The sequence below is a fragment of the Panthera onca genome, chromosome A1, assembly GCF_046562875.1.
Source record: "Panthera onca isolate mPanOnc1 chromosome A1, mPanOnc1 haplotype 2, whole genome shotgun sequence".
Lineage (NCBI taxonomy): Eukaryota > Metazoa > Chordata > Mammalia > Carnivora > Felidae > Panthera > Panthera onca.
Genome location: NC_138339.1, coordinates 109,780,958 through 109,808,936, shown reverse-complemented (window position 1 = coordinate 109,808,936; position 27,979 = coordinate 109,780,958). Strand labels below are relative to the sequence as shown.

The 27,979-nt window shown below is 41.2% G+C and overlaps 1 long non-coding RNA gene across 1 annotated transcript; it reads left to right on the top strand.

The window, feature by feature from the left end:
• LOC132681345 (uncharacterized) lies at positions 1–27,923 on the top strand. The gene is made up of 5 exons (XR_009611015.3): positions 1–375; positions 1,001–1,119; positions 7,281–7,329; positions 9,027–9,157; positions 26,756–27,923. It is a non-coding gene; the product is annotated as an uncharacterized LOC132681345 (long non-coding RNA).
• Positions 27,924–27,979: the final 56 nt, after the last annotated feature.

The window sequence follows — 27,979 nt, the reverse complement described above, 5'->3', positions numbered from 1 at the left end:
GTGTCTGCCCCAGGATAGACTTTCAATAAACGTCAGTTTCTTTTCTTACAAAGACAAGACACCAGAAGTCTTCAAATATTTAGGGGATTAAGATGGCCAAATGTCTCAAATTTATTTTAGGCCACATGTAAACGAGGTAGAACTTCTATTCTTAACTGACTTCTGTAATCTGTACCATTTCCTAAAACCCCTTATCTCCATAGGAACTCCCTGAAACAAAAATATTTCCACCAATGGCAGAACGCAGTACTCCTGTGCCTTCCTCTTGAAGCCTGAAAAGTGCTTTTTCTTCACATTGGGAGGAGGAAGGGACCTTCCTGACATTGGCCTATATTACTCAAGATGTAGCTCAAGATCCAGAAGATGGGCCTCCTGGTAAGATTCACGTGGCAATCATAGAAAATCGGACTCAGCCCTTGGTGTAGAATCAGGAAAATTACAGGATGAATGGACCATTGTGAATATGAAACATAGCCTGTTCTTCAAAGTGAAAAGGAAGGAAAGAAAGACCCTGGCAATTATCGCCCTGTAAACATCAGTTCCAGCTGTAATAAGTGTGTGTGTGTGTGTGTGTGTGTGTGTGTGTCTGTGTGTGTGTGTCTGTGTGTGTGTATGTGTGTGTGTGTGTGTGTGCGCACACGCGCATGTGGTTAAGTAGCAGGAAAGTGATGATATCAGGAACAATAAGTGGCTTAGGCTTCAAAGAAACAAATCATGCCAGCACAATAGCTTTTTTTTTTTTTTTTGACAGAGTTATGAATAGATGGTGGGGAAATGCAAGAGATGTAATATATCTTATGTTAGTAAAGATTTGATATGTCTCAGGAAATTTTATTTGCAAAATTAGCTACAAGATCACAAAGAAAGGTTATTGATAAATTGCAAAGTATCTGGTGGTAGGAAGGTGCAGAGATGGCCGCCGGGGATGGCCTTATTTAACAGTTTCATCATTAATTTGGAAGAGGGAGTGAATCTTTCTCTGTGTTCATAAAAATTGCAGGTTATACGAAATCAGGACATGGTGTGAACACTGATCAGCCAGGGACTGACACAAAGGGGTCCCCAAAGAAGGAAGATTGGACAGAAACAAGAGGCAACTGAGAAGAGCCACATTTTTAGGTCTGTTTTGATTTACCTTTCTTGTAATGCATGAAATGAGAATGTGATAGCCAAGTGGGGCGACACAGACATGGAGAAGATGGGCAACAGAAAGGAATCTGTTCAACACACACTCGTGGGGACCCTCATTTGCTGGGGCCAGTGTGTGCCAAGTTCTGCACGTGGACTTTGTGCTGTGTGAGCAGGTACTCAGACAAGGCTCAGGGATATTAAGAATCCTGCAATAGGAGAGGAACTTAAAATTTTGCATAATCTGACCATTTCTCATCAGGTATAATTTGACATAGATTTGACTTCCTTGACTTCTAAGAATTCTGTAGATTTACATTGTATCTGTAGGTCAGTGGTCCACTTTGAGTTAAGCTTTGTAATAGGTATGAGGTATGGGTCAAGGCAAAATTTTTTTGCATAGGGATATCCAGCACCATTTTTTGAAAAGACTATCATTTCCTCTTGAATTGTCCTTCTTTGTCAAAAATCAGTTCTCATCCATGTGTCAGTCTACTTCTAGAATATTTGTTCTGTTCCACTGGTGTGTGTGTCCATCCTTTTGCCAGTAACTCACTTTCTTGATTACTGTAGCTTTGTAGTAATTCTTGAAATCACCTAATGTAAGTCCTGTAACCTTGTTCTTCTTTTTCAAAATTGTTTAGGCTATTCTAGTTCCTTTTTTCTTTCATATAAGTATTAAAAACATATTAACATATTGGGTCAATCCATGAACACAGGATATCTCTCCATTTCTTTAGGTTTCTTTGATTTCTCTCATCAGTAGTTTTTTTAAAGGTATGGATCCTGCACTTGGTGCTATTGTAAATGATATATTTTTTTTTTTAATTTTTTTTTCAATGTTTTTTATTTATTTTTGGGACAGAGAGAGACAGAGCATGAACAGGGGAGGGGCAGAGAGAGAGGGAGACACAGAATCGGAAACAGGCTCCAGGCTCCGAGCCATCAGCCCAGAGCCTGACGCGGGGCTCGAACTCACAGACCGCGAGATCGTGACCTGGCTGAAGTCGGACGCTTAACCGACTGCGCCACCCAGGCGCCCCTATATTTTTTTTATTTAAATTTTTTTAATGTTTTTTTATTTATTTTTGAGACAGAGAGAGACAGAGCATGAATGGGGGAGGGGCAGAGAGAGAGGGAGACACAGAATCGGAAGCAGGCTCCAGGCTCCGAGCCATCAGCCCAGAGCCTGATGCGGGGTTCGAACTCACGAACCGTGAGATCGTGACCTGAGCCGAAGTCGGACACTCAACCGACTGAGCCACCCAGGCGCCCCTATATATATATATTTTTTTAAATTTCACATTCCAATTTTTTATTGCTTGTATATAAAAATACAAATGATTTTTGCATATTGACCATGTACCTCATGGCCTTGCTGAACTGACCTATTAGTTCTAAGACCTTTTTGTAGATTGTTTGGAATTTCATAACAGGCAATCATGTCATCTGTGACAGAGAATTTTATGTCTTCTTTTTCAATCTGTATGGATTTTATTTGTTTTTATTGCCTTATTGCCCTGACTAGGACTTCTAGTACAATGTTGAAGAAGAATGGTAAGAGAAGAAATTCCTGTCTGTTCCCCATCTTAGGAGCAAGGCAGTGAGTCTCCATATATGATGTTAGCTGTAGGCTCCCAGCATATGTCTTTTATCTTAAGAGAGTTCCTCTCTATTCCTAGTTTCCTGGGAGGTTTTAATCATGAATGGATGTTGGATTCTGCCAAGAAAATTTTGCATCCATTTCAAGAATCAAATAATGATTTTTTGCTTTAGATTCTCTGTTATCTTTTAGAGAAGCTAAAAGTGAAATTGTGAATTTATATCATACCACATTTCTTAATTTTATATAGAACTAAGTTTTTGTCTGATATCATATCCCTTCTACTGGAAGACCTTTTTAAAAACATGTCTTGCAGGCTACATATGATGGCAATAAATATTATGTTTTTCTTTGTCTGACAAATTCTTTATTCCTCCTTCATTTTTAGAAGATATTTTTTCCAGGGGTAGAATTCTGAATTGACAGATTTTTTTTTCCTTTTGGTCATTTCATTGTTCTTTGGATTGTATAGTTGCTGACAAGAAGTGTATTGTAATTCTCATCTTTGTTTATCTGTATTGTGTTCTTTTTCTCTAGCTGTCTTTAATATTTCTTGCCCTCTCCTTTGGCTTTGAGCAGTTTGGATATGATGCTGGTAGAGGGGTGTGTGTGTGTGTGTGTGTGTGTGTGTGTGTGTGTCTAGTATTTATCTTGCTTAGTCTTCTCTGAATTTCTTAAAGTTGATATTTGATACTTGTCATTGATTTTGGAAATTTTGCAGCCATTATTTCTTCTCTTTTCCTCTCTTCTCTTTCTGGGATTCTAAGTATACATACACTAGACCACTTATTTTCTGACAGCCCTGAGATGGAAAGAGGCTGTCTCTGAGGTGCAGCAAAAATGGATGACCTAATGCTCAGGGTAAGGCAGCCACTGAGAAAAACCCCATATTTGTTTATTTAGCATTAGCGTTACTCTCTGTGTTTCAGTTTTTGTAATTTATGTTGACATATCTTCAAGTTCACGGATTCTTCCTTCAGCTGTGTCGAGCCTACTGATGAGGTCTTTGAAGGCATCACTGAAGGCTCTGCTACTGTACTTTTCTCACTTAAGCATTTTTATGTGACTTTTGCTTATAGTTTTCATTTCTTTGCTGAAATTACCTATCTTATCTTGCATTTTGTCCTCCTTTCATATTAGAGTCCTTAATATATTAATCATAGTTATATGAACTTCCAGGTCTGAAAGTTCCAACATTTGCATCATATCTGGTTTGGTTCTTTTGTTTGCTTTGTCTCTTTGCAGTGTCTTGTTTACCCTTGTTTTTTTTTTTTCACTTGCTTCATAACTTTTTTGTTGAGAGCTGGACATCTTCTGTAGAACGTTAGAGGCTGAGAGAATTTTATGCTGAAACTGGGCATGGTTTTCTTATGCTAGTCCTTTACTCTGCAGTTTTAAATGAATCCAGTAAGGACTTGAGCTGTGTTTAGGGTTTATTGTTGCCATGGTTACCCACAATACATCGCATGCTCCAGATGCCTCTAGTTCAGGTTGGGGGCTGGTTCACTATGGGGTTTTTCTCAGTGGCTGCCTTACCCTGAGCATTAGGTCATCCATTTTTGCTGCACCTCAGAGACAGTCTCTTTCCACACTATTGCAATACTCCCTACAGAAGCCCGTTGTTACTTGACATGCGTTAGCTTGGTGATGTTGACAGGGGCCTCTATTGTTCAGATAATATGTCAGACTTAGATAGTCACTGGGCCCTTATGTCTTATGGGCTTTCACTGCTTTGTCAGTCCTCCTGCCTCTGCCCTGAGTTTAGAAGATTTCGTTTTTCTTTTTTCTTCCTCAGCTACAATAGGTTTTTGACAGTGCCTCAGAGTGACCATGTTTGTTTCCCTTCTTCCCACTATATAAGGCTTGTGTTCCATAGGGGAAGTATGCGAAGGATCATGGAGAAGGGAGCCCTCACTTTCCCACAGCCCTGCCATTCACCTTCTACAAGCATATACTCCAAAGGATGCTTTCTCATGACCCTCACCATTATGTTTTGTGAGCACATGGGTAGGTTAGTTAGAAAAGAGTGTACACGTGTGTAAAAATCTAAAGCCCCCGGCAATCCTGTATTCTCTCCATTACTCACTTATACCCCGCCTTTGTTGACCTACACTCAATCCTCACCAATTTGTTCACAATTTTAGCTAAGTTCTTCTTACCATTGTCCAGGTGCATGTGTCCCAGGTAAGAAAATGGCCTCACCTCCTCTGTCTTTGTAAGCAGCTGTCATTCCTTACCTCTCTGATAGGGTAAAGAGAAGGTGTGGATGTGCCATTTGCCTGCTTTTGTGTGTGTATGTTGTTGCTGTGTTTGCTGCTATTGTTTTTGTAAGGATGAGTGTGATACTCTTTCCAGCTTTCTGTGTCCCCAGATGGAGCAGAAAGTGTCTTTTTGCTTTTGATAAGACAACTGGAAATCTGCCGTGTGTTTGAGACCAGATCCCATTCTGTCCCTCCATGCCTCTCCCTTTCTTGTGGCAGTGATTTTAGGTATTTGGAATTAAAGGTCCTAATGGAGAACTGAAAAATACACTCCCCTTGGAGGTAAAATGGTATCCACCTCCTATATTGATTTGAATCATTTGATATTTGCTATAGAGTCCATTTTGGATATTTTTTCATTATTCTCCTGATCAAGTCAATAAAATCTTCAGAAATTCTCATGTGTTGAGAGAACACGTGAATTACGTTATTACAAATTTATTTACCCTTGATAACACTTCACAGAAGCTTTCCTAAACCACATTTCCCATTTCCTATTTCAAAGGTATAAAGCCAACAGGCTATTCCATTATTTCAAAAAATAAAAGAAATCATTCAATTAGTAGTATGTCAGATGAAAGGGACACTTTGAATTGTGGCATTATTCTGAACGTATGAAAAGCAAAGTCTGCACCTGTCATAACTATGGGATGAGGCATGAATATTCTATACATTTCTGATTAATCAAAATCCACGCAAAAATATCAGTCAGATCAGAAGAGTCAGAATTGATTAAACCATATTTAGCTTATCTGTATTGTCCTGGTATCACACAGATTAGAATAGAAGCCAGTGTGATAGCGTGAGAACAAAAGACTTGTCAACCTGACACTATTTTAAACACAGAAACAAATGGAATCTTGCAAACCAATCCTGATTAACTAAACCTGACTCTACCTTGAAAAACATAATGGTATTTTTATGATTTTAATATGGTTATCAGCACATCCCTTCTATTCTAAGATATCTAGACACATAATCTTCAGGTATTGGGAAATAGCATCTCCAATTTGAGAATAACATGGTCTGCAGTATGCCAGCCACATACAGGAAACTACAGGGCAAACTTGTCTCTGGTGTGATTAAAAGCTCACTTGAAAGGACCTCTTTGCATGTGGAACTTTTCTGGGCAAAGGATAGAGGGCTTCTTTGTCTTCAAAGAGCTTCAAAGGATATACAGAAAAAAGCATGTGCAAACTGGAGAATCAGATGTGTGAGGTAAGGAAAGTATTAACATTTTATGCTCAGATGATGCCTAGTATCTCAAGCCCCCTACGCCTTGGCTTCTTCCCCCAAACAAAATCTGTTCATATATAAACGGGCAGAACAAAGCTCCACCTGATCCCTTCCATTGCTGTTGTGCTGGGCAGGCTGAAGGCTTTGGAATACTGGGTGGCTATGGCTGGTGACTGTGGATGCACAGGTGGACTGTAATAGTGGGGGCCACTGCTGGGGATGATCTTCCCTGCCTGGCCTCAGAGGACCTTGCAGTGGGCAGATGTAGCCCTGGGTCTGTCCTCTACCTGACTAGAATGTATTTTGCGAACGACTTATCACCATGCCTTTTACTACCGTATTACCCACCTGAAGATTAAATCTTACACTCCCTGAGAAGCTAGAAGATAAGTTGAGCATGCTCCTGAAGCTTTTCCTCTCTGCTCTCGGTGTCCTGAAACTCAACCCCATTGGGTCCCTACAGCCCATTTTTTGGACTAGGAGGCCTCCCTCCCTCCCGTGATCCACAGCAGCATTTCTGATGGAAGAGGCTGCTGGTCCTTCCACCCTGGTGGGCAGAGGGTGATGTGGTGAGCTCTTTCAAGAGGGCTGTGTGCATTTAAAAAAACAAAACAAACAAACAAAAAAAAATTCCATCTCTGCCAAAACCTATAAATACTTTCAATAAAGGCATTTTCTCTTTTGTTTCTAAGAAGAGAATAGCGTGGTGGGGGACAACATAAATTTTAAAGTCCACAATTTGTTCCATTCAAAACCAATTAGCAATCAGAGCGACAGTGGGCTTTTTCTGGGCTTCCCGCAGCATCAGTACCACAATAGCTCTTCCCAAGCTAGCTGAGTTGAAATATTCTCACCTGACATCCCTTTTTGTTGTTGTTGTTAACCCACCCCCCTCCCCTTTTTTGGTTTACTTTTCTTTAAATCCACAAACTTTATTCATTGGCAAGCAATGGAAAGAAGTGTGACTTATAGCATTTACAAAGGCAGGGCCAAAGCCTCTCATTTAAAACTCACTGACCACTCACAGGAACACTCCTCTCTTTGACTTGCAGTGAAATTCCACTTTGAGAAACCCTCTGGAAGAAATAGTTTTTTACAAAGGTAAGATATTTATTTATTTAGTTAGTTAGTTACTTACTTACTTACTTAAGAGAGAGCTCATGTGATTGGGGGAGAGGGGCAGAGAGAGAGAGAGAATTTTAAGCAGGCTCCACACTCAGCATGAAGCCCGACACAGGGCTTGATCCCATGACCCTGGGATCATGACCTGAGCTGAAATCAAGAGTCAGGTGCTAAGCTTACTGAACCACCCAGGTGCCCCCTCAAAAGTGAGATGTTTTAGACTCAAATTTTCCTCAAATTCTCTAGATAAGAGATCCCTTTTGAAAAAACTTCTCTAATTCTAGTCCATCCTAGGTATTCATAACCCTGATACTCTAGCCAGATGAAAAGATGTTTTAATAATTTTTTCCTGTAATATCAATCAAATCTGCTCCATTACATATTCTAGAATTCATGTCCTATTCTGAGGGGAGTATCTATGAATGGGTAGTAATGAAACTTCTACAGATTAAAAGATCAATCATTTTTAATGTTAAAACTTTTTAACGTGGGTATTACTTTTTAAAACTGTCTGATGCAGAGAAAGGGGAACCCTCTTCCACTGTTGGTGGGAATGCAAACTGGTGTAGCAACTCTGGAAAACAGTATGAAGTTTCCTCAAAAAGTTAAAAATAGAATTACCTTACTATCCAGCAGGGTTAAATACTAGGTATTTACCCAAAGGGTCCAAAAATACTGATTTGAAAGGATAGAGGTACCCCGATGTTTATAGCAGCACTATCAACAATAGCCAAATTATGGAAAGAGCCCAAACGTCCAAAGACTGCTGAATGGATAGAGAAGATGTGGTATATGTATGCAATGGAATACTAGTCAGCCATCAAAAAGAATGAAATCTTGCCAATTGCAACAATGAGGGCAGAGCTAGAGAGTATAATGCTAAGTGAAATACGTCAGTTGGATAAAGACAAATAACATGTGATTTCACTTATATGTGGAATTTAAGAAACAAAATAAATGAACATGGGTGCAGGGAAGAGAGACAAACCATAAAACAAACTTTTAACTATAGAGAACAAACTGGGGGTTGATGGACGGAAGGTAGGCAGGGGTTGGGTTAAATGGGTGATGGTACTACGGAGAGCACTTGTTGAGATGAGCACTGGGTGTTGTATGTAAGTGACGAATCACTCAATTCTACATCTGAACCTAATATTATACTATACGTTAAGTGACTGGAATTTAAATGAAACTTGAAAAAAAATAAATGCCATTGACCAAAGCTAATTAGGCAGAGATGTTTTAGAGCAAGAAATCTAAGTGATTGACAAAAAAACTGGAGGCAGGTGGGGGCAGGTGAGGAGAAAGAGGGACAAAGTGGGGATGACAATTTTGACACAAGGCATTGGTTTGCAATTTTGTGCTTTCTGCATACCAGAAGTAACGATGAAGGAAGATGGATGAACAGAAAATGTTTGTGCCAGGACTGAGAAAGCATGGATGTTGAGTGACATCATGAACATAAAGTGGAGTCCAAGGGCTATGTCTTCCTATGGAAAGCTTGTAATGCTGTAGTAAGAAATGCCATTTGTTTAGTGAGTAGAGAGCTGTGCTTCAGAGACCATCAGTTTGGTTCCACACAGAAGTGAAATGTTAGCCTGTGTTTCCTATTAGCTGTTGTGGGCACTGGTGGTGATCTTCTCAGCATCCAACTCTGTTTTGTCCTGTCCCAACAGAACTTGGACTTGTTCGGGTATCCCCCAGGCTTCCACACACCCCAGGAGACACGGGAAGCTGACCCCCCACTCCACAGTTCCCAGTAGTGAGCCTGATTTAATAAGGATCATCTTGTTCCTGCAGAGGAGAGGTGAGCAAGCCTTTCCTGTGAAGGGCCAGATAGTAAACACTTTAGGCTCTGTGGTCAGACACCCCTGTGGCGACCACTCAGGCCACTGTAGTGCAAAAGCAGCTCAAACAACACATAAATGAATGGGTGCGGCTGAGTTCCAAGAAAACTTTACTTGAGAACACTAAATTGTTAATTCCTTATAGTGCTCACCTCATAAAATGTCGTTCTCTTTTTTGATTCTTTTCAACCACTTGAAAATATAAAAACCGTTTTTCAGCTGGCAGGCGGTACAAAACCAGACACTGGGTTGAATCTGGCCCGTGGGCTTTAGTCTGTTGACACTTGTTCTAGGGACCAGCACTTCTAACAGCATTTTGAGGGATAGTGGAAATGTTCTATAAGTGGCCACATGTGACTTTGAGTACTCGAAATGTGTCTGAGGTGAATTATTGTGTTTTAATTCTATTTAATTTTAAATAATTTAAATGTAAACAATCTCCTTTGGCTAACGTAATAAGGAATCTTCATTTTTGATGTTTGCTGACAGCTTTTAGGCCTCACGCCTCTGTCTTCCCCTTGTGCCTGCATCTATGCAAGCAGATAAGAAAGCCTAGGAGCTCCTCCTTTGCAGCAATGGGAGATTCTAACCACCCAAGCCCTTGCCTGCACCCAGGAACTCTCTTACTGGTCCCACCCATGACTATAATAAAGAACCGGGCCAGCCCCCTTTCCCTGCTCTCTTGAACTATTTTGAACCTGCTTGAAAGGGCTGCTGTGCTCTCGAGAGAGACCTGAATTATGTAAGCTATCAAACCTTTCATATCCTCCTGGTGTATATATGGCATCATCAGCTTTGACATCCAAACCAAATTTTGGGTGAGGGTTCATTTGCCTCTCAAGGTGACCATAACAGTGAGTCATTATCATGTTGGGCAGCACAGGTCACAGAATACTATGGGTACAGGGTAGGTGACTCTGGAGTTGGACTACTGAGAAAACAGTGAGAAGTTAGGGATGTCTGGGAAATTTCTTTTTAATTTTTCAGAAATAATCCTCTTTCTTTGACTCAGTGTGAACATAGAATTCTGCAGTCCATTTTCTGCTGGCATCTGTGTTTTGCCTATAAGGGGAAGCAGCCTTAGAGAATGAAATTGATCCTGTGATGGGATAGTGAGTCTTTAATGACAGTATTAAGCTGCTGGATCAGCCCCTTCTTGAAGCTGCCACTTCCTTTCAGCTTCCAGGGATGTGATTTCTGAATCAGATTTCTGCTAGTCTGAAACAGCCTAACAAATATAATTGATTCTAAGAACCACACTCCCCAACCCAATTTTAAAATCTCTAAAACTGTAATCAGTCTTACAGTCTATAGTACAGCATAGTTTATTCGTAGAATCTTCTTTCTTCTTTGCAATACATAGGATAATATTGTGTCTTAAAATGTGGTGTCTCATATCGGATGAACTACTATAGATTTGATGACTACTTTAGGCTTTGGGATTTCTTTCTTTCTACTTCTGGCTTTTAGTGCTTTAAGTAAGCTTTTGTTCTAAGATAATCTTTTCTTTAAGTTTGCAATAACCCCCAATATTATAAAGCTGTATTTTCAGGTTAGCACATCTCCAGAGCATGCCTAGTTGAACTTTAATGCCAGGGTAAGATTTTATTACCTGAACAATACATTCTCGTTTGTGAACTAAAGGCAATATGCAAAACATCGTCCAAAAGTGGAGAGATCATTTGGGAATATCAACTAAATTAAAAAATATTGTTAAGGGGCTGACATATTCTAGCGCTATTCAAGCACTGAATGAACTGGCCTTGGATGAAATGAAAAAGAGTGTATCTGCTTAATTGTATGCTTGATGCACTCCATTGTCCCTGCCTACTGGTGGGCAAACTTAACTGTGAATTACATTTCTGTTATTATTCGATTTTTAACATTCTCTTTGTTTTATTGCAAAAATTCAGCCTAATGCAAGCATATTATTATGGGTTTTAAGTCAAGAACCACCAAGCATTGCCATTAATTCAAATATACTGAAATCCAAAATAAATACCCACTTTCAAGAGCCAAAACTCCCAATCATGTTGAATTCTTTTATTACAAAAAGGGCCTTCTTGCCAGCCTTCCCTCTACTCCACCCCAAAACTGTATCCAAATGGGAACAAGAAACTGTAATGGAAAATAAAGTCCTATTTCATAATTTCAACAAAAAGATAAAACACCTAGAAAAATATGTGACCTATTTGCAGAAGAGTACAAAAGTTTGACATCTATAAAAGAAGTCGAATAAATAGCTTAATATAATGGTTTTGTGTTGAAAAAGTAATGTCAGTCTTACACAAAATACTTAGTAGATTTATGAAATCCTCATAAAAACCCAAGATAAATGGGGAGAAGGGAGTGTGATACAGTAATTTTAAAGACGAAGGGCCAAAATAATCAAGAATATATTGAAAGTAAAGACTAATGAAAGAGAATCTGCCTTACCAGATAACGCAACTCCAATAATTAAAGCAGTGCGCTACTGACAACAGAATTGGCAGATGGATCAATGTAATGGATTTGATAGCCCAGAAATCGACCCCAGTATAGATGCGAGTTTAGTATATATTAAAGGTGGCATCACAAATCAGTGAAAAAAGGAACCATTATTGAATAAGTGGTCCTGGAACCGATGGTCAACTATTTGGAAGAACACAGTCAAATTACCACTCTAAAATAAATTGCAGTGGGTGACCTTTGACCTATTAAATGCTAGAGGTAAATATAGAATGAGAAGTACTCTTTCAGCATAAATGAATCAGAAGAAATCATAAGGAAAGTAAATCACAATAGAAGATGTAGCATATGTGTCTGTCTCCTCTCTTGTCCTCAGTGCCCATGAAATAGATAAGAAAGAATAGACTGAAAGAATCAAATCCTACGTAAAACAAACAAATAAAGTAAGTACTGTTACCAGAAAGTGATAAAGCTCTGGAAGATAGAAAGTAGAGAAACTATAGTCCAAAGCAACAAAGGAAAGGTCCTCCTAAGATAAGAACTATTCTCCCCAATAAAGCCCTAAAGCAGGCATTCTTGAGGATGGTCCCCCGACCAGCAGCAGAAGCTCCTGGGAACTTATTAAAAATGCAAATTCCTAAGTCTCAGTGCAGACCTACAGAGTTAGAAATTTGTGGGGTGGGTCCCAACCATCTGGATTTTAACATGCCTTCCAGGTGGTTCTGATACACATAGCATTCAAGAACTCCTTTTCTAGGAGGGCTCCTGGGTGGCTCAGTCAGTTAAGTGTCCAACTTTGGCTCAGGTCATGATCTCACGGTTCATGAGTTCAAGCCCCACATTGAGCTATGTGCTGTCAGCTCAGAGCCTGGAGCCTGCTTCAGATTCTGTGTCTCTCTCTCTCTCTGCCCCACCCCTGCTCTCACTGTCTCTCTCTGTCTCTCAAAAACAATAAACATTAAAAAAAAAAAAAAAACTGTTCTAGGAAAACTCCATGGACAAATACAGATGTTAAAGGGATAATCAGCAGGATAATTACATAATGGTCTACATTCCTAGCAGCTGGGCCCATAGAACCCCCTCTTTACTGCCGATAACATTGAGGACAACTTTTTGTGTAGGGAAAGTGCCTAATGTCAGCGTGGGGGCAGTAGGGAAAGTGGAGCAGAGACTGAGAATTTCATACCCCCTTAATGCTAGCAGAGAGAGGAGGAAGAGATTTTTCTCCCCAGAGTGATTTATATACAACATGGCTCTCTGAAGTGGTTGTTCTGACAAGGGGGACTCTTAAGAGTTGTCGTGGAGCTGAGGAAGCAGGCATGCACCCCAGACAAGTCACTGCCACCAGGTAGAAACTGAGCCTCCTCATCTGGAAGTCAAAATATCCCTCGCCATCTGTCCCCATCTTGTCCACTGCACTCACCTATATTCAGAACTCTTACTCATCAACAGGAAGACAAGCATGCCATACAGCTTTGGAAAATTTGCCTTCGGCTTAGAGTAGCCATTGTTTTCTATAGAGAGTCAGATAGTAAATGCTTTTGACTTTGCACATCAGTTCTCTGTCCCAGCTACTCAGCTCTGCCACAGTGGCACAACAGCAGCCAGGGAGCACATGCACAGTGTGTGTGTATACAGTAGGAGCCGTTTTCCTGGCACATATCCCACTGGGTGTTCTCTGAGCTTCCTGGATATGTGCTTTACTTTCTGACATTAATTTGGGAAGTTCTCAGTCATCATGATTTCAAATGTTTCTTCTATTCCTTTCTGTCTTCTCCTTCTGTTCCTCCCATTACTCACATTATACCCTTTGTTGATGTCTAGTGTCTTATAGTTCCTGGCCACTCTGTTCTGGATTTTGTTGTTGTTGTTGTTGTTGTTGTTCAGTCTTTTTTCTCTTTGGTTTTCAGTTGTGGTCATTTCTGTTGAGCTATCCTAAAGCTCAGAGATTCTTTGCTCAGCCCTGTCCAGTCTCTCATCAAAGGCATTCTTCATTTCTGTTAGTGTTTTTGATCTCTGACATTTCTTTTTGGTTCTTTCTTGGAATTTCCATCTCTCTGCTCACAGTGCCCATCTGTTCTCACATGCTGTCTACTTTGCCCTGCGTATGTTAATCGTAGTGGTTTTAAATTCCTGCCTGGTCTGATGATTCCAACATCCCTGCCATTATCTGCGTCTGGTTCTAATGCTTGCTCTGTCTCCTCAATCTGTGTTTTTCACCTTTCACTATGCCTTGTAATTTTTTTCTGATAGCCAGACACAATGGGCTGGGTGAAAGAAACTGCTGTGAGTAAGCCATTAGTAATGCCGTGTAAAGTGTGGGGACAGAGAAGTGTTCTATAGTCCTATTAGCAGATCTCCGTGTTCGAGTGAGCCTATCCTGGACTGTGAACCCCACACATGTGAACCCCAGCCCCCTGCCCCTTAGGTAGGACAGTAGGGCTAGAAGGGGCCAGAGTTGGATATTTCCCTTCCTTTGGGTTAGGTTCTGGAAAAAGCCCAGCACGTGAGGCTGTGGTTAAATAGTTTCTCCTGTGGGCAGATATTGTTAAGAACAGAATGCTCTGACATTGTTCAAAATAGTTCCTTTCCCCCTCTCACTGGGGAAGCATGTGGGGGTTTTGCTCTGATGTGCACCGTGAGGACCTGGTAACACTCCTGGAGGTAAAACTCTCTCAAGGGTGGGGACTCCCCCCCCACCGCCCCCGCAAAGACTGGATCCTTCTAGAGTTTTTCCCTCTCAGAGTTTGTCCTCACTTAGTGTCCACCGGTTTGTCAGCTGTAGTTCAAGTTTTCCTCCTGCATGCTCCTTCCTGCAGACGCTGTGCTCTGGTGGATGGTGGTTCTGTTTGCCTGTCAGTCTCGCCACTTTTAAGGGCTGCCATTTGCCCTACAACCATACTTCTCATATGGGTTGAAGAAAAGTTGTTGACTTCTCAGTTTGTTCAGCCCTTTACTTGTTAGGACGGAGTGCCAAGCTTCTTCCATGCAGAACTGGAAACCAGAAGTCGAAAGATGAAATCTTAAGGAATGGGTTCTTAACCTGAATTTAATGAATGGGCTTATTAATCACCTGATTTCTATTCCAGCCTACACTGGCAGTAGAGATAAAGTGGCTTTCATTGGAAACTCTGGCTGGACAACGAAATGAAGAAAACCGGGAAGCAGGGGAATAGACCAGGGCTCTCAGAGCTTACCGGGGAGACATTACAAAAGCCACAGAAGAGATGGCAGTTTGGGGAGAGGAGGCATCTAGCTAAACGGTTCTCATGGAAACCAAGCGTACCAGTTGCATGAGAAGGAGCTGAAGGGACCAGGATGAGGGCTGCTTGATCCTGACAGGTAGCTGCTAATTAGCAATCAAAACCTAATTGAGATTAACAGCTGTTTTTCTAGTACAGTTACTAACAGGGAGGCAGAAATGGTATGAAGATCATCCAAGCTCTACAAGCTGCATTTTAACATCAGAAACTACAAGAATAGAGCAATGTGCCAAGCGAGCAGGGAGATGAAAGCGGGCCATGAACACAGAGCTGAGCTGACAGGCCAGAGAAGGCTGGATCCATAGGACCAATTAGGATGTCTACAGGGGTGCTGGAGGCAGATTAAAGGGGCAGGATGCAAACAACAATAGAGCGTCTATTCACTGGCTGGTGTGGCCGAGCGACAGCCTGGCACTCCTGGAGAGAAGGGCACATGGGCGGGCGCAGCTCTCTTAGCTATCAGTCGGGCCTCGGGTTAGGCTGGAAATTCTTTCAAATGCACTGCCTGAGCACCGTCCTAGTCCTGCATGTAGGAATATCTATTGTGTGGAGGCCCCAGTCTCCCCAAGGGGGTGAACCTGCTGACACTTCCGACAGGTAAAGCACACTGAATGGTCAGTCTCTCTCTTTGAAATCCTTTCAGTGGGTTTTCTTTTTCCAAGGCACTCTCAGCCTAGTGGCTGTGAAGGGGCTCCCTTAATTACCACTAGGAGAACTGGTGACTGCCAGGAGTATGGCGCAGGACCTAGGAGGAAGTAAAGCACTGCACACTCAATCAGCGTGGTTTAAAGCCGTTAGGCATCCTGCTGCCTTGGCCATTGGAATCTACTGGAAAGCTAGAGGAATATGACCCAGCACCTACTGTATGTCCAGCGCTCATCTAAGTGCTTGACACATAGTAATTCGTGGAATCCTCACAGCACCCCTGTGAGATACTTGTGCACTGCTATCGCCCCCAGTTTACAGATGAGAAAACTAAGGCAGAGAGGTTAAGGAATGTGCTCTGATTTACGCGGCTGAAAATTGTACAGGGAGGACTGGAACTTGTGGATTCTGGCTCCAGGGTCTTTACTCATAGCCACTAACCTGCAGTCTGCAGGCCAGCAATAGTGTCCTCACTTACCACCTCTTTAGAATACAGAAGTGCAGGCCCTGCCCAGACCTGCTGAGCTAGAAGCTGCATTTAACAAGGTCCCCAGGTGATTCCTACGCATATTAAGGTTTAAGAAACGCTGTACTATGCTAGGCACCCTCATACAGATCTATGTCTTGTATGTATAGTAATAGTTAATTAATATTAAGAACATAAATCTCTGAGGAGAGATAACAAGGACACACTGCAGTTAGAGTTACGCAAAAGACAGGGCGGGTAATGTCCTGAACTGAATGCTTTTCTCTATCTTCATTCATTAGGTCTTGTTTCCTAAATAAGACTTGTTTATTTTTCTTGTGACTCTCTCTGCCACAGGCCATTTTCATAGCCAGTGATTGTTTTTGTTTCAACAAATATCCCCTACATTTTGAAGTCATAATTGCCTTTTTATTACCCTTTTTCCTTCTCTTGCCTCAAATATCTCAACTCTAAAGTTTTCGCAGTGATAGGAGCTTAGTTTATTTCTAGAACAACCAATTCCTGTTGGGTTTCTCTCCGTCTGCTCCTCCTCACACTTCCTTCCATGGTTGTCCTGAAATACTATTTATTAGGAATATACATAGCGACTAGACCTCTCATACATTGCAGGTGGGAATGTAACATCCTTTAGCCCCTCTGGAAAACAGTTTGGCACCTTCTTATAAACGTACACATAGATTTTCCTAGGAGACCCAGCAGTCCCACTCCAGGGTGCTTAACTTAGAAAAATAAAAACTTGTGCTGTCACAAAAATGGACACCTAAATGTTTACAGCAGCTCTTTTAATAATTGCCAAAAAAAAAAAAAGAGAGAAAGAAAGGAAGGAAGGAAGGAAGGAATAAAGAAAGGAAGAAAGAAAGAAACTCGAAACAACCTAAATTTCCTTCACCGAGTGAATAGGTAAACAATTGTGGTTCGTCTATATAGTGGAATACTATTCAGCAATAAAATGGAATGAACTACGGAGATACTAAACATTATGGATGGATCTTGAAAGCATTATGCTAAGTGAAAAGCCCAGACATAAAAAAAAAAACCCATCTTTTGTCGTTCCATTTATATGAACTTTTAGAGAAGGCAAAGCTATAGTGATAGCAAGCATTTCTGTGGTTGCCAGGGGCTGGGGGCTCAGGGGCAAGGGCACAAGGAAACTTTTGGGGCTGATGAAAATGTTCTGTATTATGATCATGGTGTTGGTTACACTGCCTTATGCACTTGCCAAAACCCACTGAATTGCACATTTAAAACTTGTGAATCTTATGCATAATAAAACTGTGATGGTTAACTTTATGTGTTGACTGGAGTTGACCTCATGGTGCTTCTGTGAGGGTGTTTGTGGAGGAGGTTAACATTTGAATTGGTAGACGGAATAAAGCAGGTTGGCTTCCCTAACGTGGGTGGGCTTCATCCAATCAGTTGGAGGCCTGAATAGACCTAAAAGGCTTGACCCTCTTGCGGTGAAGAGGGAAATTTTCTTGCCTAATCACCTTGAGCTGCTGGGACATCTGTGTGTTCTGGCCTCCAGACTTGAATCGAAATATTGGCTCTTCTTGGGTCTCGAGCCTGCTGGCTTCCAGGATGGAACTGCACCATTGGTTCTCAGGGTTCTTGGGTCTTGGGATCGAGACTGAAACTCAGGGTATCAGTTCTGGGTCTCCAACTTGCCGATTGGAGACCTTGGGCTTCTCAGCCTCCATAGTCATGTGAGGCAAGGCCTTACGATGAATGAATGAATGAATGAATGAATGAATGAGTGAATATATGTACACACACATACACACACACACACACAATTGTTTTGGTTCTGCTTCTGTGGAGAACCCTGACTAATACAAAAGCTAAGCCACAATAGAAGAATTAGGGATTCATTACAGGTTGATCTAAGGAAGAAGAGGGAAAGGTATCAGATCCACCTTAGCAGTTGGTGGTCATTATTCTCACCATTAATCATCAGATAATAAAAGTCTCTTTCTCTAGAGCCTGTAAATACCCAATGCTGGTAGGGCAGTTTGTTCTCTGGAATAGTCTGAGTAAATTCAATGCTTAAAGAAAACACATTATAAACATGTTTACAGTGTCCTGAGGCTTTAGAGTCTGAAATGAGTTCTATATAGATGCCATAAACTTCTTGTAATTAAAGACATGCTAAATGTTAGTTGCATTAATGCTGAAGAAATACAAATACATAGTCTGAAGCCATTGAGAGTTAGTTATCTCTTAAATCCCATTAAGAGTGAAACTTCAGTGCTGGTAGACCCAAGGCCCCATCCCTTTTGCTATCAGAAGATGCTTTTTGAAAAGCCTTCCTCCTAAGATATTCCTGTTAGCCGGTTAGCCCTCAAGTCTACACTGTCTAGTCCAGGCCTATATTTTCACAGAGGAAACACTGTGAGTCTGTGGGCTCTCTTCACATGGCCGCTGGCCCCAAGGTCATTCATAAGGTGGATTTGCCCCACCCCATCTTGATGATACTAAGCAAGCATCAAAATGCTTTGAAGTCAGAATTTCACTACAGCTCGTACAAATTGAGAAGGAAAACACTCCTTTATTAAATCTTTTGGGGCTCCCAAGCACAACCACTTGGGTTCAAAAACATTAGAGCTTTTAGCAAAGTAACCCTTTCAATACTCAGAGGCTCTTTTCTTTCTGATGCACAGGCTGGCCTGGGGTCACTTTCAATACTGGAAGGCATACATGCCAGGAGCCACGACCTCATCCCACAATCAAACCCTGCTGTTGTGTGCTTGACCAGTCATTCCTTTCCCCTTACGGTCCTTGTTCATCTGGGGACCTCCATCACTTTTCACTCTGTAATCTGGCTCCCATCAGGGCTACCCCAGTTCACCCTCTATCTGTGTATCTCTGAATATTATATATGGACAGAGTTTAGCCCAAGAGTCTGTCAGTCTCAGTGAAAATCAGTGGCAATAAATAGATGCCTAAAGTGCATGTTCCAGAAGCTCCAACTCCTACTCAGCCGTGTTCTCCTCTTACACACAAAAAATTGTTCTCCAAGTATAATTTGCTTTTTATCATAAAGTGTATTTTTTAAGTCTATGGATTATATTCTAGAATTGCAAAGGCAGCTGAACAGTCAGGTTCTGAGAGGGCAGGAACTTGAACAGATCTGGGGCCCCGAAGAGCATGAAAGAAGCTGTAGTCTCTACTGCATGTGTGGGATGCCTCTAGGGGGAGAAGTCAGTTGGAACCATTTTAATTTCATTTGCTTTTTCTAAACTGTGAAGTATTTCATACACAAAGCCCAAGTATAGGAAATAATGTAAAAGACAACTATGTCCAGTACTCAATATTATCACATCGTATAGATATTGCTATATTTGCATAAATAAAATATTATATACCCAATGGGAGCTCTTAAGTGGCACGTTAAAAAGTGAAATGCAAGTTCTTTGCATCTCCTCCCAGCAAGAACCTATTTCTCCATCCCTTGACTGTGGGCTGGCCCTGTGGCTTATTCGGACAATAGGATATAATGGAATGACATTATATGGCTTCTGAGCCTTAGCCTTAAGAGAGAAACCTCACAGCTTCCTCTTTCAGCGTCTTGGAATGCTGCCACTTTGTGAACAAGCCCAGGCTCTCTCTCCTTGAGAGAGAGTGCATGGAGAGAGCTCTCATACAGAGAGAGGGTCAGGCATCAAAGCTGAGGCCCCAGAGCTGTGAGTGAGGACATCTTGGACAGGCAGCTGCAGCTGACAAGCCAACTGGACAAAGAGCTATGAGCAAGCACTGTTGACACTATGTAGAGGAGAGATGACCCACACCAACTGAGCCTTGCCCAATGGCCAACCCATAGAGTCATGAGCAAATACATAGCTGTGGCTTTAAAGCCACTCTTTTTTGGGACAGTCTGTTAATTGCAGCAATCGATAACCAAGGCCACACTGTGGACACCCTCCTCAAACTCATTCTCTATATTCCTCCCCCGCAAAAAGATAAACACTGTCATTTCAATGCATGCTTTTAGCATGTTGCTACATATTTGTGCTTCCTTAAAAAATATATAATACTGTTTTAGTGGTTTTTTAATTTTGTAATGTTAATTTATTTTTCAAAGAGAGAGAGACAGAGAGAGAGTGAGTGGAGGACGGATGGAGAGAGAGGGAGACACAGAATCCGAAGCAGGCTCTAAGCTGTCAGCACAGAGCCCAATGTGGAGCTCAAACCAACCAACAGTGAGATCATGACCTGAGCCAAAGTCAGACACTCAACCGACTGAGCCACCCAGGTGCCCCTGCAGTGTTTTAAACTATATTTAAATAGTATTAAACTCTATTATTCTATGACTTGCTTTTATGCACAAAATATACTGAGACTCTTTCAGTCTGGAACACTTCCATAGTCTTTCCTTAACTTTCATGACATATTTGAAGATTACAGGTAGGTTATTTTGCAGACGGTCCCTCAATTCGAGTTCATCGGATGTTTCCTGATGATTAGATTCAACGTAAGCATCTCTAGCAGGAATAACCCAGGAGCGATGTTGGGTCCCCGTTGCCACCTCTCAGGTGGCCCATGATTGCAGTTTGACCTGTTACTGATGATGTTCACTTGGACTGGAGTCAAGTGGTGTCGCCCAGCCTCCTCTTTGTAAAGTTCCTCCTTGCTCCTTTGTGGTTAAAAAATGCCTTGTGGGAGGTCCTTTCCAGCTAGGTCAATATCCTGTTCCTTAGCAAACTCTCAATCAACTAATTTGTTTGTATGGACTCATGATACCCTATTTTATTCAATGGGCATAACCTTCTATTGGCATTCTGTTGGTCTCAGCTCGTCACCCTTTTGGCCAGTGGAAGCCACTTCAGGCTGGCTTCGGCGTCCTTTTGACCTGCCTCCCATGAGTGCTTCCTTATCTTCAGAGTCAAAAAGAAATGCCGGATTCATCTTGTACTTCTCGGTGCCCAACCCTGGAATCATCCATCTCTCCTGGTTTCTTTTAGCTAAGAATGCTAGTTAAAAGTCATGTTTGTACTAGGTGTGTTCATTGCTGTTGCCAGGCCTTTTCAACCCTCTTAGCAGACAAAGCTAGGGAAATGTGTGTGTGTTGTATTATACATGCCTGCACTTGTGTGTATGTTTACTTCTCTTTATAATTACATAGATCAGAATCCATAAGCTTACACCGGTATCTTCATTTCCAATCCCAAACCAGAGTTCATTCTAGGTTTCTCTCCTTTCATACTTGTGATTCCCTTCTTCAGCGGTGAGCAATTCAGCCCCCCTTATTCTTCACATGTTTACTTACTTGGTCAGTCTTCTTGTACATAAGAAATACCCCATGGCATCAGTGTCTCCCCTCTGCACCCCACTCTGCTCCGCCGGACTCCTTACCCTGCTTCTACTCCTGCATGGACAGCTGCCTCACCTGTCCAGTGCCCTCCCTTCTACTCCCTGCCATGTGCACGCTGCTCTCATCCACCCCTGCTTGGTCACCCTCCTCACCCTGCTCTGGCTCTGAGTAAGAGGAATTGAAAGGAAGGGAAGAAAGAAAGGGAGGATGAGAGAAGAAACTGATCATATTTTTAATCCCACTCCCTCCCTCTCACTGGAAACTGGAATGATCTCTTCTCTTGAACACAGACCTGATTGTGTTCTATTCCTCTCCACTGCATTCTCCCTGCAGGCTACTCCTGTCCTCAAACTATCTTCCCACACACTTCTTTTCTTTTTCTTTTTAATTTTTTTTTAGTATTTATTTATTTTTGAGAGAGAGACAGAGCACGAGCAGGGGAGGGGAGGAGAGAGAGGGAGACCCAGAATCCAAAGCAGGCTGCAGGCTCTGAGCTGTCAGCACAGAGCCCAACCTGGGGCTTGAACTCACGGTTCATGATATCATGACCTGAGCCAAAGTCAGATGCTTAACCGACCAAGCCACCCAGGCTCCCTCCACAAACTTCTTTTCACCTAATCCTCCTATTTCAGATCCATTTCACCCCCCGAGTTTCTCCAGAAGGGCCTCTCTGATCATATCCACCACAGTCCGACTTTCACCTCTAAATCTTTCTGAACCTGTCCTCCATGAAGGCATTAAGGACCTGTTGATGAACCATATCCAGTAGCTCCCTTGCAGGATGTCCCCCTCCCTTAGATATTATAGACTATTGTCTCCATCCTGAAAGTCTGCCCTGCTTTTTTCCCGGGCCAGCGCTCCCTCTGGTTCTCACCCCGTCAATGCCCCTCCATCCTTCCCTGTCTCTTCTGCTGGCAGCTCATCCTCATTTCCCAGGGGCGGATGTTCCCCAGGGATCTGTCACTGGGCTTCTCTCTTTAATCTCTATTTGCTCCCTGTGAAATTTTATTTTGTCAGTTCCTTCTCTCATTTCTAGGTGGATGATTTCCAAATTGACATGGCAAGTTTGACCTCTCTACTGTGCCATAGGATATTTCCCCGTAGTTACCATGAGCTATTTCCCTGTCTCGCCAGGTACCTCAAATTCCAAAGTTTATTCAGTGTCTCAAATTATCCGGCTTGTCCCGGGTAATATCCATACATAGATTAATAAAGCACAGTTTGTGCAAACAAGAGGTTTAATCCAAGCTGGAAATGATAGTCGTCTTCAATATATTCCCCCCCTAACTTCCCGTCTCCAACCCACCTTTCATATCACTGTAATATTTAGCTTTCTAAGGCACAATTGCCTGGAAGCTTCCTTTGCCTTGCTATCATCCAAGGTAAAAATTTGCAGCTCTTCCACTCCTTACCCTTATTCTTTCCAGCCAAACAAGGTGTTTATTTTATGCCTCTGTGCCATTGCTCATGCTGTTCCCTTCTAGAAGAATGTTCTTCCTCTTTTTCTCACCTATTAAAGTCTCACTGTCTTTTAAGGTTAAACTCAAATGCCACCTCATGTTGTCTCTCCTGCCTCTAACAGAATGGCATCTGGGATTTCTTAGCTCTTTGAATTTTGTCTATATTCTTGTTATGGCAAATATCCTGAATGACTGATTGTAGGACCTATATCTCTCTGAGCAGCTACAAAGCAGGGACTGGGTTTTATCTAAGTTAGTTCCCCTGTAGGACAGTCTTTCCCACACTTTCAGTTCACAATGCCCTTGATGTGTCAGCAATTTTTCAGGATGCCCATAGGCCCATAGAAATACCTAATAGTTTCGCTTATTCAATAGTTAGGTCCAAAAAACCATAAATATTTATGTCCTAACAACTCAGCAGCTTTTTGAGAAAAAATAATACATACACATTGAAGGGAAATATTAAGATTTTTATTCCATTTCAAAACAATGATAATTACTTGCCAACGAGATATGTATCCTTATTAGGTATTGCACAGCTTCTTAAATCTTAGACTCCAATTGGAAGTCCCCACCGTCATTTCCTACTCTGCCCTGATTTTCATGCAGTGCTTGCTTTTCACACAGCTACTGCCCTATCCGGCTTCACAAGGATATGATGTCACTGAAAAAGATGTAGTCTGATCTAACATAGAAACTATGAACTACCTCGGGCCAGTGGTTCTCATGCTGTCTGACACATGTCACTGTGTTTTTTTCAAAAATATTAGGTATCCGGTGGTGTTCCTGAGACCTTGCTTCACCACCAACAGGCCACTGAGAACGGCTGGGGACTGTGGCTCCAGGGCTGGGCACCAGGCCCACTCCACCATGGGATCCTGGCAGATGGAATTGGGTCCAGTTGTGTGTATGGGTCATTGGATGTAGATTTACCTCACATCTCAGGCCCAAACAGCTTTTATAAAGAATGAAAGCTTCTCTAAAGAATGTGTAGGATTAGGAGAATTATTATTATCATGATTTCAAACAGAACCAAGGACCAAATACCACTGGAGTGGTAAATCCTTCAAAGCCATATTTCCATTCATCTAGCAATTGCAAATAGGAGCTTTGTTTGAGCTGCTATTTTCAAGAATGAAATGGGTAGCAGAGGATGTCAACTTGGAGTCTGTTTATGCAACCATTCTTTGTTTATTTGAAGTTGTAGGTTCTCTGGAGGACAGTGTATACAGTTTTTATCAGCTCCCCAAAGTGATTCATGACCAAAACAGTAAAATTTGAGTCGTAACATTAAACAAAATATTTAAAAATCAGGAATGCCATGTTACTACTAATCTCAAAGATGGTGTGTTGCCAAAATTGATCTTGCTGATACAAAATAATTTTAATTTTTTTCCCAGAATTGACCCTTTGTCAATTGAGAATGAAACAGAGAGGATTCACCACTTTTTTTATTTAATTATTCTTCCATTTATTTCCCTCACTTTATAAAGATGCCTCTCTCCTTTAGAAATAATTTAGAATTTTGTGACTTACTTCCAAAATGAACAAAATGATTTTTTGTCTTGTTTTGTAGATCTTAATTTTCCTGACAAACAAAAATTTCACTTGGAAAATAACATTTTCCAAAATACATATCCTTATGTAATTTATGATCTCCTTATGACATTCTGGCTAAATTGATGGCATTTAATATACTCTCTGGCTTGGATGGATCTTCCAAGAGATTAAAAACCTTAATATGAAAAAACTAGCTAAATGCTGAATCTGTTACTACATGATCTCATAGATTAAAAACAAAATGAAACAAACAAACAAACAAAATCCTTGTAATTTATTGGGTTATTACAAAATATTCCAGTGTTTGGCATTGTGTAGACCTAACATCTAAATAATTGCTTCAATAAACTCAAGAGGTCTCAGATTAAATAATTGCTGTTAATAACAGATATGTAAACAGAGCTTTGCCTGTTGTTCCTCACTGTTCTGAACAATACTGTTCTTGTCTTTCTATCCAGCTCAGTGTATGCCCCAAATCCTCACCGTCCCTGCTTCTCCAGCTAGGAGTGAAATCTCGTTTCCCTAAATTACTATAAAGTTCTAATCTTTAACAGACAACATAAAGCAGCTATGTTCTTCTCAGCCTCAAATTTAGATTTATTCTCCATCCCTCATCCCAATGCTTCATATACACTCAGGAAGTGAAACCTATAACCTGGTTTTGACCAGAAGCTTCTAGAGAGCAAAGAGTTGGTTTTGTTACATATTTGAAAAATTACTTCTTTTCTTTATCCTACTGTCCACTTTAGTTCAACCTCTTATTTCTTATTATCTGTATACAATTGTTAGAGACCCTCCTCAACCATGTTCCTACCTCTGTTTTCTTCCCACCCCAATCTGCTTGACCCAACTTTCTGACTTACTCTTAACACTGCATAGCTCAATTAGACTGTTCTGTTTTTAAACCCCATTATGGCTCCCATTGCCTAGGATAGGCCTTCACTGTATGCCTCAGCTCAACTTTACATCCTCACCCTCAACCATTGCCCTAGAATTCACTACAATTACATTATCTGGCACTGAACCTATATGGCTAATTTTCAGCCTTGTGATTTCTCCACTTGTACACTTTCATAACACTGAATTGTGATCATTTGCTAGTGAACGTTACAGTTCTTTATATATTCATCTTCCCTGTTTACTCCCTCGTAAGCTTTTTCCATACAGTAAGATTCATTTATTCGTACATTCATAGTGTATTGTTTCCCTGCTGATTGCCAAGCATTTGGTAGGAACGGATGTTCAAAGTTGAAAGATGACTAAGCCCTGTATGTACTTAGTGCACAAAAAGGATTTGTTGAATTAAGTTTTAATGGTTTTCAATCAGATAATAAATAAATTGAGTTGGATCCTACTTTTGTATTCCTTTATATATATATTTTAACTGTGTCAGTCTTCTCTCTCCAAGAGGAGAGGGACCCTATCTTATTAATCCTTTGTATTCCCCAGATGGTAGTCTGCAGATATACCTGCAATGGATTTTCAGTAAATTAATTTTGGGTGAATGATCAAACATTTGATTTTCTTCCATACGTGTGATGTCATGTGACGTGGGCCCATCACGTATACAAAGCAAGACTGACTGACGTTGCATGGAGTGCAAAACTTGAGTTGACTGTGCTCACTAACGCACGGGGAGCCTTTGCCAATATTTAATTTTTACTTTTGCACGTGGAGTTTTCTGAAGCCAAAATAGCATTCAAAATGAGTTAACCTATCACTTGATCTTTTGAGAATCTCAAATATTGGTTTAGTTCTTGTTTTCTTATCAAGACATCCAAATATTGGGCAAAGACAGATCTAAATGTCAGAAATCACTCCAAAACATTTGTATACATTTTGAATAATTTTTAATGTTAACTTAGCTTTTTTTCATAAGATTTCTTTACATCATTGTACATAGAGATGAGTAGATATAAAGATTTAAACAAGATTATCTATTCAATTCAACAACTCTTACTGAGTAGCCAGTATATAAAAATGCAGGATTCCATAGGAGAATATTGCCCTGGTGAAGGTCAGGTATTAAGGCACCCATCAGGTAGGTCATTTGTTCTGCTGTGCTATTGTGGGTGTGTTCAGGGAAATGTGAACTTCAACTTCCTGAAAACTAAAAAAAAAAAAAAAAAAGTGCAAATCTGTGATGACTATAATAACCAAGTCCAAGTGAAATTATGTCTATAAAGCACATAGTAGGTGTTCAATAAACATTAGTTAACTTTCCCCTAATGGCTGGGAATAGAATTAATCAACTATTTACAGTAGAGTGGAGTGAATAGGAAATTCTTATTAGAAACTTTCATTTAACCAGAAGGACTCAATTGTTATTGTGCTTTAGTTGCATTTATCAGATGACTGTTTATTATTTTCTTTCCCTTGCATGATAGAACTATCGAATATGAAAGAAGAAAAAAGGAAAGTGAAACAAAGAAAACCTTAAAATATAACATGCTGAAAGTATTGTGAAATCGGTGAGGCACCTAAAGTGGGAAAGATCATGCTGGAAGAAAACACAAAACATGTATTACAAGTGACCTGCTTCAGAGGATAACCAAAAGGTCCTCCCACGATACTTGACATAGTGGATTCACAGTAGATACGTAGAGATTGACTGCTATTATGTTAAAAGGCTCTGACTAGTATACCTACTGAATATGTAATTTTTAATTGCACAGAAATGAGAATGTACCAAATTTCTAGAAGAGAACAGGATTGCACGGCACCCTACAGGATGGCCTGGCCTCGGCCTGAGGTTCACGGGAATCTTCCATTCTTTGCCTTTTCTGAGAGACTGGCTTACCAGAGCTGGAGTGTGAGCAGGGACTTATAACAGCTGGAAGCTCGGCCTCCACATCCAGCACCCAGGAGCTTCTCCACTCGGCCAGGAAATTGCCCAGCTGGATGGTGTCTGGGGATTGCTCTCCTGGTCCTCAGAAAGGAAGGACAGTGACACCAGCAAGAGCTGGCATCTCTACCTGGTCAAATAGCCAAGTGGTTATGAAGGAGACCCTCAGTAACTATCAGTGGTGGGGGTGGGGATGGGGGGGGGGAGGGGATTCTGCTCAGTCAGCAGGGTGACCTCAAAATTGTGGGAACACATCATACCAGACACACTCAATTGCTATTTGTGTTAAAATTACACCAACACAACGGGTTGTTGTTAAAACTGTAGTTGCTGTATGTTTAGATTTATTGAAGTAATAAAGAATTCGCTCTGCCGTCTTACGACATTTTACTGGCAAATTCTGCTCAAACTGGTTTGGATCTGATTGTAATCATTGTGTAGGCTGAAAACTGGCTGGAATGTATTAAAACAGAGCTTTCCGATCCTCTGGAAATCAATCCAGTCAGCAAATGGCCAAGTGAGTCGCCTCGGGGTAAATGTTAGACCTCAACGTGGCTTCCCTTCCAAATGTACGTATAGCCTCAGTTCCATAATAAACTGTCGCTTGGGCTTCTCAGCTAGATCTGGCCAAGTCACTTAGACAATTCACTGCCTGATATAGACTCTAACTACCACCATATCTGTCCACTTTGGTTCTGACAAGAAGCTTCTAGAGAGCAGGAAGCATTTCTGTTTTTCCTGTGTGTCGAATCCACACACTGGGCTC